Raw genomic sequence first — 9543 nt, 5'->3', positions numbered from 1 at the left:
TGCGGGCGTGGCGCTCCTCTGCTCTCTCCTGGCTACTGATTGCTGCTGATCATCCGCATCTGCCTTCCATCAAGTTTATCAAGCTCATTATACCTACCCTGCTCATTCAGCCTCTCATCTCCAGATCATTCAGTCTGCTATCATGGTGGATAATGCTTCAGGCCATTCCTTGTTCTAGTATTTTTCTTGAGTGTTTTTGTGCCTGACCTGACCTCATTCTCCTCTGCCTACCTACCCTCAGCCACCGCAGCAAGCCACTCCAATCCCAGCTCACTTATCTGCCTCGCTCAAGCATCTACAGCCATTACCCCTAACTACCAACCCCCTGCCTCTGCCAGCAGCCTCCTCGCTCATCCCACCTCCAGCCCCCCTTTTACCTTACAATAAATCCCCTTCTACTCATGAGTCTGCATTTGGGTCTCTGTGAAATCAGAGCAGACGTACCGTCTCTATATGGCACCTCAAGTAATCTGGGTCCATTACCTTGATGATAAATATGTTAACGTGTACATTTTATATTGACTTATGAGGTTACACAATAGTAATTGTATGCCAGCATTCCTCTTCTGCCGCATTTGCAGCAACAGTGTTGCTTTTTGCTGTAATATCACAGGTGGTGGCGACGAAGGAGCCGAAGACCAGACTGAAGGAGGATCTGGACCGGTCAGCTGAGTAGATGACTGGAGGTGGAAGGGGAGGTGGAGGGTTGCACTCTTTGCCTGACCTAACACCTAATAGCAGAGGGAAAAGCAGATTTTAAAGCAGGATTGTGACTCTGTGATTGGCCCTTGAAATTTGTGTATAATTCTGATTGGGTTAAGTCATTCCCCGAAAAAATTTACGTTGAGCTACATTTCAGTCAGGAGAGACTAGTTTGCAGTTATGCAAAAGTTATACACAGCATCATACTATGTACATTTATTTGGAGAAAGATAGATAGATAGATATATATAGATATTGATCCCTGGTTTGATATAGGAGAGCATCGATCAAAAGTAAGGTCTTCCTGAAAGAATTTACAATTTAACCTGAGTTTGTAACCCTCCCCTCAGGTTGCAGTTTTGGAGTACCCTGGTTCAAGAGCAATAGGAGTAACAACATCTTTGTCCTATGTGCAATAACTCGGCATATTTTAAACATGTAAAGTAAAACAGTTTTTTAGAGATGCCTCCAGTAGTGATACATTGTGTTGTGTGTATTGCATGCGGGAAGCCTTTTTTGTACTCATGACTTTGTATTGTTGTATTGTTGTCTTGTTTATTTCGATTTTGTTCGGAGGCTTTTCTTTTTTACGCTTCACTCATGACTGCATATCAAGTTTCCCATTTGAAATAATGAAGTGACTGAACTGAACTGAACAGTGGCACCTGTTATCATTACCTTTTAGGCAAAAAAAAACCTGTCTCTAGAACTTGCTTTGTGGTAAACTCTCCAGTGCTAATTATTGTGCGAGCATTGTGGCTCTCTCTGTAAAAGAACCTGTCTAAATAAAAGCGTGACAACGGTTTACACAAAAAACACCTATGAAGAAGGACTGTTAACATATATGAAGCTAGTTAACTTACATACTCCATCACTAGTTCAAGAGACACATTTTCATAAAAATGTCCTCATTGACCCCAACATCCAAATACATGTTTAAAATCATAACTATGTTAATACTGAGGCAACCGTGGTGTTAAAGTTAAAAAATAAAGCTCATAAAGACCAGAAACCCACAAATCCGCCAAGCCTCAGCTGACTCAGACCACAAAGCAGTCTTTTCCCAGAGGCATGCAGCCAGCGGCCAGAAAAGGTTAAATACATTTACATCTAAAATAGGAATGACTCCCCCTGGGATGTTAGAGGTTAATTTCCTCGCTATAGACCAATCTAATAACAGCTGGTTAAGGAGCAAGAGCATAACTCATTTCCTCCCTGAACATAGATTTTCTCTAGAGTATCCAGTTTCATTACTGACTTCCACTATTCTACTGTGATGCCATAAACAGGGGATGACGTATAGACTCCTCAAAGGTTCATTTCAATAAGTTCCCTCATGATCGATTGCTTTTCTTACTGAAGTTTGCATTCTAATTGCATACATGCCAATTGCATACTGTATGTGTCACTGGCAGTGAGGTGCTGAATGTTAATGTAAAATGGTTGCATTTACAGTATATAAACACAATCTCATTGGACCTGTGTCTGATATCCTTATTATGATTGAAATTGACTTTGGATTTATTGCAATTACACACGTGAATATGGTAAAAAACATGCTCTGCAAATAAGTTCAACCAGCACGCAAAAACAAAGATGGATCAGTCCATAAGAAAAGAAAGCAAAACAGGATATTAAGGAAACGCTCAGGCAGCATCTTGTGTACAGGTGGTGAGGAGTGTGAGCTGTCAGATTATAAAGGGCGCTTCATTGAGTTGTTTGAGCAAGATTGATAATCTTAAAGGTCAGCTGATTGATCAGCTGATGCGCTGTCAGACGGCAGGCCGATCAGCTGGTGGTGCGTGCGACTGCAGTGTTCTGCCTGGCGCTTCTTGTCTGACTGATTGGAAGGTGTCAGCATTCTGAGCAGAGCTTATGTACATCACTGCCAAACAAAGCTTGTATTGAGTGCTGAAAAAGTAGAAAAGAGCAACAGGAAACCCTACAAACATGCCATGATTATGGAGCAAGCACTTACTGTTCCAAGGCAATCCATAACAAGGTGTATTATCAATCAAAATCAGGCTGCAGGAGTAGTTCAAGCCTTTGAAAGTTTTCAGCTGATGATAGTGTCATTAGATCGATCAGTATAACTTGTAAGGATGCCATCCCTAAGTCAATAGGACCTATGATGCTGGGTTACAGGACATCAGTGCAACAACAAAATGCTCCATCCAACTATGCATTTTAAATAATTTTGTTTAGAAACACTAAGTATTTTGCTCACTTTAGCCACAGTAGTGGCATGTCTCTGTGGATACAATATCAGTCAGGTCTGGACCAAAGTGGTGGCCCAGACCGACTGAAATATCTCAAACACTAGTCAATAGATTCAAAGGAAATTGTGTGGTGGTCCCGAGAAAATAAGGTTTACTAATAGGGGGAGGGTGTAAAGCTGCAAACCCAGCACACTTTCTTTTCTCTGCTTCTCTTTATAGTCTTCAGATTCACCTACCAACCCTTATAGAACTGGCTCAGGCCTGTCTCGCATCAGCTCTTAATTATGGTGTTATAGTTTTAGACTGCCGGGGGACTTCCTTCCTTTAACACACTGAGTTCCTCTCTACTCTCCTCTCCTCTCCATCTGTGTGCATCCATTTCATAGAAATACTTGTTATGGGGAGCTACTTCCCCGGGCCCCGAACTGTTTTCTGTCGCCTAACTGTTTTCCTTGGATTTTGGTGGCACCTGAGTCACGGTTGCAGCTGTAGGTATGTCCTGCAATGCCCTGTTACACCCTGCTATACTCTGCAATGTCCTGCTACATCCTACACCCTGTGACACCCTGCAGAGCCCAGCTGCATCATGAACTACTACAACTACTATTTCTAGTCATAGTTCCATTTTCTTTATTGTGACTGTTATTGCCACTGGCAACCAGCACTGTCAGACAGCGCCTATCAAGAGCCTGGGTCTGTCGAAACCCGAGGTTTCTCAATTAAGAGGAAGTTTTATCTCACCACTGTCACACTAATTGCTTGCTTTTGGAGAAACTACTAGAACTGTTTGGTCTGACTACTAGCCTATTCTTTACTTATCCAGTGAAATAACTCAACATACCAAAAAATGGATTGGCAAATTTGGTATAGACTTTAATTTGATTAATGAAGCAGTCAGTCAATCAGACTTTATATAGCTATAGACTTTTCATATTTAAAAGTGAGATGTTTTGGCTTTACAATACAGTCTATGCATCAATCCCTCAAAACAAACACTACTTTTCACCGAGCACTATCAGTTCCAATCAGTTTGAACTTTGGTTTGCGTAGAACTGGCCAACTTGCCAAATAGCATGCTAAACTTATTAAAACTAACATGGTAACCATGTTAAACAGTATACCTGCAAAAACAGCATACTAGCATTGCCATTGTAACCATGTTAGCATGCTGATGTTAGCATTTAGCCCAAAGCTATACTTTGTGTTCAGTGTAAATAGAAGACATTAGCATGTGAACAGTTATTTTGTCCAGTAGCATTCAGCTCAGCCTCCCAGCAGTTTGCATAGCAGTAGTTTTCAGGTCTTATTTTTATTCCCCCACTGAAAAATAGAAGCAAAGTCATAATTATACCCCAGACTGCTGAACTGAATGAACAAATATGTGGGTAGCAGTGAGTGTATATGTCTGTTCCACAATGTGTGTGTGTGTGTGTGTAAATCATTTGCTGCGTCCATCTGCCATGCTTCCAATCCAACGAGGTAATACTGCCGTGAGATTCTCTAGTGGCCACAAATCCCATTTTCCCTCTAATGCTGCCATTTTTCTCTTCCTTCTCCCTCCCTCCCTCCCTCTCTCTCTCTCCTCCTCTCCCTCCTCGCTTTGAAACACCAGAAAGGTGTTCCTCTAACTTACTTTTAAATGACGGACGGAGAATGTTAAACACGTCTTCCTGCACTTCTTCCTCTTCCACTTTTTCATCTTGTGGTGATTGACGCCAGTGGGGATACTCTCTCTTGTGATTTCATTGTGTCGTCTTTTCTGCTACTCATCCTCTCAATCTCCTTCGTTTATGGTGATTTACACAGCTTTACTATATGCTCCCTGTTTTGCATCTTTGCATCCTTTCTACTCCTTCTTATTTATGTTGATTGACACTTGAAAAGCCAGAGCTGTTAAGAGTTTTTCTCTCCCCACACACTAAAGGGCTCTTTAAGTAATGGAAATTAATGTAATGTGTGTGTGTGTGTGTGTGTGTGTGTGAGTGTGTGTGTGAGAGAGAGAGATGTGCACGAATGTAAGAGGAATTGAGAAAGGAGATTTAAATTATTCGAGAGCGAGAATCACTCTGAGTGACTCCTATTGAAGTCTGCTGGAGAGGTTTTGTTCTCATAACAAGGAGGCCGCTGTGAAGCACAAGTACATGATGAGGTTTTGAAAAAGTGAATTAAAGAGAGACTCGTACCAAATTATTTCATTTAAACTCAGCAGGAGAAGGAATGCAGCAGGTCATACAAACAAATGCTTAAAAGGTCCAACTCTTTCTTTTCTCATTCTATTTTTCACAAATAATTGGATAAGTAAGCATCTTTATCTCCCCACATTTTTTCTCCTTGAAACACATCCTTCACTTGGGGGAAAACAGATTTTATGTGATGCCTGTCACTCCATCTGTGTTTTTATCACATTCTAATTTCTCTCCATCCCTGTCCCTGTCAGTTTCTATTTTGACACCCGCAAAAGATGACAGAGGTGATGATGAGATGATTACTTAGTACTTAGAGGGAGAATCAACAAGTTTCAGAGCAACTGCCAATCCCCATCACCAGTTTTCCAGCCTTCTGAATGGGGTATAAGTAGTCTCTTTTTCATCTGGCTCATAGTGATTTACTGTTTTTGTAAATCAATACAGCACAGAATCTCTGGCTCTGTTACCTTAGACTGACATACTCGAGCAGCAGCTTGAAATGTGTTTAAGTACATGCTAGTTAAAACCCTGTTCTTTTACAGTGCACTTTTGCAACTAGTAAACTCTCACGTTGAGGAAAAGGAATAAGTAGAAAGGTTGTGTAATACAGAGAAAGAGAGACTCAAAAGGTAACACTTGAAAGAAAAAGTGTGAATGTATGGTGTCAAAAGATCTGAAAATTGCGCAAAGACGGTCGTTAAATAGACACAAAAGGCAGCACTAGATTGGCTTAATTAGTGTGAAGAAGAGTTCAAGGAGACGAAAGGTAACGTCTCTAAAAATACAGTCATGAAGGGTAGTGACACTGAGGGTGATCACAAAAAGTAGCACTAAAACTGACCAATTAGTTTGAAGATAGTCTCAAGTGGGTTAGGTTTAGGGTTTTATCTGTCTTAATGTTTTTACTTTTAACTGTGTTTTATCTGTTTTTCTTCTTGTTTTTTTTGTTTGTTTCTTAACGGATTTTGTGTATCTTGTTTAATTTCCCTGTTGCTGAAATGTGCTGTACAAATAAAGCTGCTGTGTTTGCAAGGCAAGGCAAGGCAGCTTTATTTGAGTGTTTAAGAGGGCTTTCAAATCTGCCTCCTTTAGCCGGTTGAATTGCACCAGATTTTGTTTTCCATCTTGGTGCGGTTTGTTTGGGAAGGTGGGAATATGGTGGGAAGATGGGACACTCTTCCTGTAATAACTTTCTTTCTCTCTCTCCAGACACATCTGACCAATAAACAGAGTGAACATTCTTGCATTGTTTGTAATGATGCGTGTAGGTACTCTTGTATTTATCTTTGTGTAAAATGAAACCAAACCGTGGGGAAGTGCTTCAAGTTTACAAACTTATCAACTGATTCGGACCAAAGCCAACACACTATCGGTGTAAAAACGCCCTAGAATTTCATCAACAACTGTGACAGTGTTTTTGTGTGCTTACTGCTTCATGCTTGTGATTATAAATAATAATAAGCTGGCATTAGCTGTTGGGTAAAATCATGATATATTAATACCCTGTCATGTAATGTATAGTTTTTATTTATACCTGATAAAATAGATCACAAAAAGGTGTACATTGTTTAATCTCTGGACAATCAGGGTATTTTATTTAAAAAAAAGGGATTAAATACATTAACACGTAGGTCAATAACAACCCCAGATCCACAGCAGTCTACTGTTTTAACCCTTAATTGTACTTTACTGTAAAAAAAAGACAGACTTTACTTATGATTCCAGTAATCTAGCCACAGTGACATATATACATCACAGGTAACACGTTAGTTATGAAAATTGTACTCCTGTCAGTTTATTTAACCTAAATTTGATCTAATCAGTCATACTAATGTTGGGTTCCATAAAAATGACAGCATCATTTATGGGATCAAGTTTACTGTTATCACATCTCGCCCTTAGTGGCTCCCAGTGAAAGCAACTGTGCAGCATCTAAATCAGGGCCAATAGAAAATACTGTGTAAAATGAAGGTTAGTGGGAGGGCATTTTAATATTCAATCTACTCTCTGATATTCACAGTTAGGAAACACTTTGCTCATTTCCATATAGTAAAAGTGCTGGGGTTGCATTTTGAGGTACTCTGGTAACAATAGGGGTAATTTATCATTTCCATACCATCTCCATATGATTATCATAACCTGCATATACCAAGTCAGAGTCATGGAAAATGGAGTCAACACAATACCAAAGCTTTATCTGTGCTCTGTTGCAGAAGTCTTCAATGTGGCTCTATTAAAAGAAGATTATATATTATAACAGATATTGGGTCTAATTTTTAAAATGTTGATAATAATACATACATTTGAATGAAAAGGATCCAAACATTCAGAGCCATCTATGTGAATGTTCCTAAACCCCATTATTTCTAAATGATGAGTGTATTCATGGAACAGTATTATCTTGAATCAACATGATAGCACGACCTCTGAAATGCCATGTTGCACAACAGAGATCATCGCTCACCTGCATCAACTCCTGGGCCAAAAGTGTCACTGACGGAAGTGAAATAGAAGGGGCGCTGTGATGCAGAAATTGAGGTAATGCTCGATGCTGCTGTTGAACACCCTCCCCCCCACCCCTCCACCAAATAGCCTACTATTCTGTTGAGGAAACAATGGCATGGCAGCTTCACTCAAAGCTGACATAAAGAAGGTTATTTCCTTGCCGACTGGTTCCGGACTACACATTTGATCCTTTTCTACCTAATAGCAACAACATAATTCTTCTTTCTTTTCTCTTCACCACATTTGCAGCTGTGCACAGAAGAGCGCCCTGTGCTCCTATGGGTGATGCCCCTTGTCTGAGGTGGGCCATTATTGAGCTCGTTGAAAGTGTGTTATCATTGGGACGTATTCCCACAGTGGCAGGATGAAATATGGGTCAAAAAGTGAAATAACATATTGTAGTTCCCTTAAAATGTTACTGTCCTCAAGCTATACAGCCATACTTCAACTTAATATCCATGTTTCAAAACAGGCAATAAACAAACACTCTCTACTTGGTCCATAAGGTGACTTGAACTGGAAACCATAAGGTTTCCAAGCCATATCCCTACAGACTGAGCTACTGCTTCTCCCTCAGATCATTTCCTGCTACCAAACTTCCGGAGCCCTTGCTGAGACCAAACCCTTCTTTACCACACACCTGCTAAGTTTGGAGACTGCCTCTTGCATGGTTACGATATTATTGCGGTGACAAAATCTAGTCACAGAATGACAAAAATTTAAACACCTGGAAAAGTACTCAAAACTGCCTCTGTGGTAGTTCTACCTAATGTAGGTGTCTCCAGGACCACATTTTGCCATTATGACACACGCACACACGCAAACACACACACACACACACACACACACACACACACACACACACACACACACAGAAGGTGAAAACAATACCCGTATCACAGTGACAGATGGTAAATATGTCACTGTTGAAGGACAAAGTGTACTTTCTGAAACTCACAAATGCCACTCTGAGCCAGAGGACAATCTAACAAGGTTCTGCTGCTGTTATGTCTCTTGCAAAAAGGTTTAAATGACACTTGGATCATAATAAATAGCACAGTAAAGTAGATTAAACCCTAGTGAGGCAGATTAATGGTTGTATTTTCTTTGAAGCTGTCAATCTCACCTCCTGTCTCCGACTGTGCTCACAGCTTTTCCCATTTCAGGCTCCATTCCTCAAGAATCCTTTTCAACATAATTTCCCTTCACCTCCGTTTCAAAGCTAACAATGGCAGTTCATTTGTCTCAGTGCTTGAATAGGTTGCGCTCACCACCGGTGTCTCTGTTGCCGCATGCTCGCTCTTTGAGCAGATGTGTGGCAGCAGAATGAGAGAACGCATTATGAAATCAGCATAAAAGTGGGCCTGACTGCCAAGTTCACCGACTTACTGTATTGTATCAGGATAGATGAGACAGACAAGGATATAGGGAGAAAGAGACAGTGACGCTGTCACAGAGAGGGATGGAAAGTGAAAAGGATACAGACCGATCATGATAGGGAGAATTGGCCAGCTCTGGGACTAATTAAACTGCCATTGTTGGCTTTGATACAGAGGGAAGAGGAACGATATTGAAAATGATTCAGGGGCAATGGAGTTTGCAACTTCAGTAACCCAGCAGGGTGAGCTATGATTGGAAGTGTGCCACCTTTAGCTCTCGCTGCTTTATTATGGTAGCCATTACATGTAATTGCTTTTTTTAAAAAGAAGGACAAGGCAAAACGGAATTATTAGGATTATTACAGTAGCTCTGCACAAATTAACACCACTGAGCTTACTGGAAAGTGATTCAGTGGTTTCCTGTGAGTCATGGTTGTGTTTTTTTCCGGTTTTACTTTGTCAATTCCTTCCCTGTGTGGGCGTTTCTCAATATGTGTTCTTCTATGGACTTGTGTTCTTGTGTTCTTGTGAAACGTCATGTTTGGTGGCCAA

Source organism: Etheostoma cragini, chromosome 20, assembly GCF_013103735.1.
Source record: "Etheostoma cragini isolate CJK2018 chromosome 20, CSU_Ecrag_1.0, whole genome shotgun sequence".
Lineage (NCBI taxonomy): Eukaryota > Metazoa > Chordata > Actinopteri > Perciformes > Percidae > Etheostoma > Etheostoma cragini.
This window is presented reverse-complemented; position numbering follows the sequence as displayed.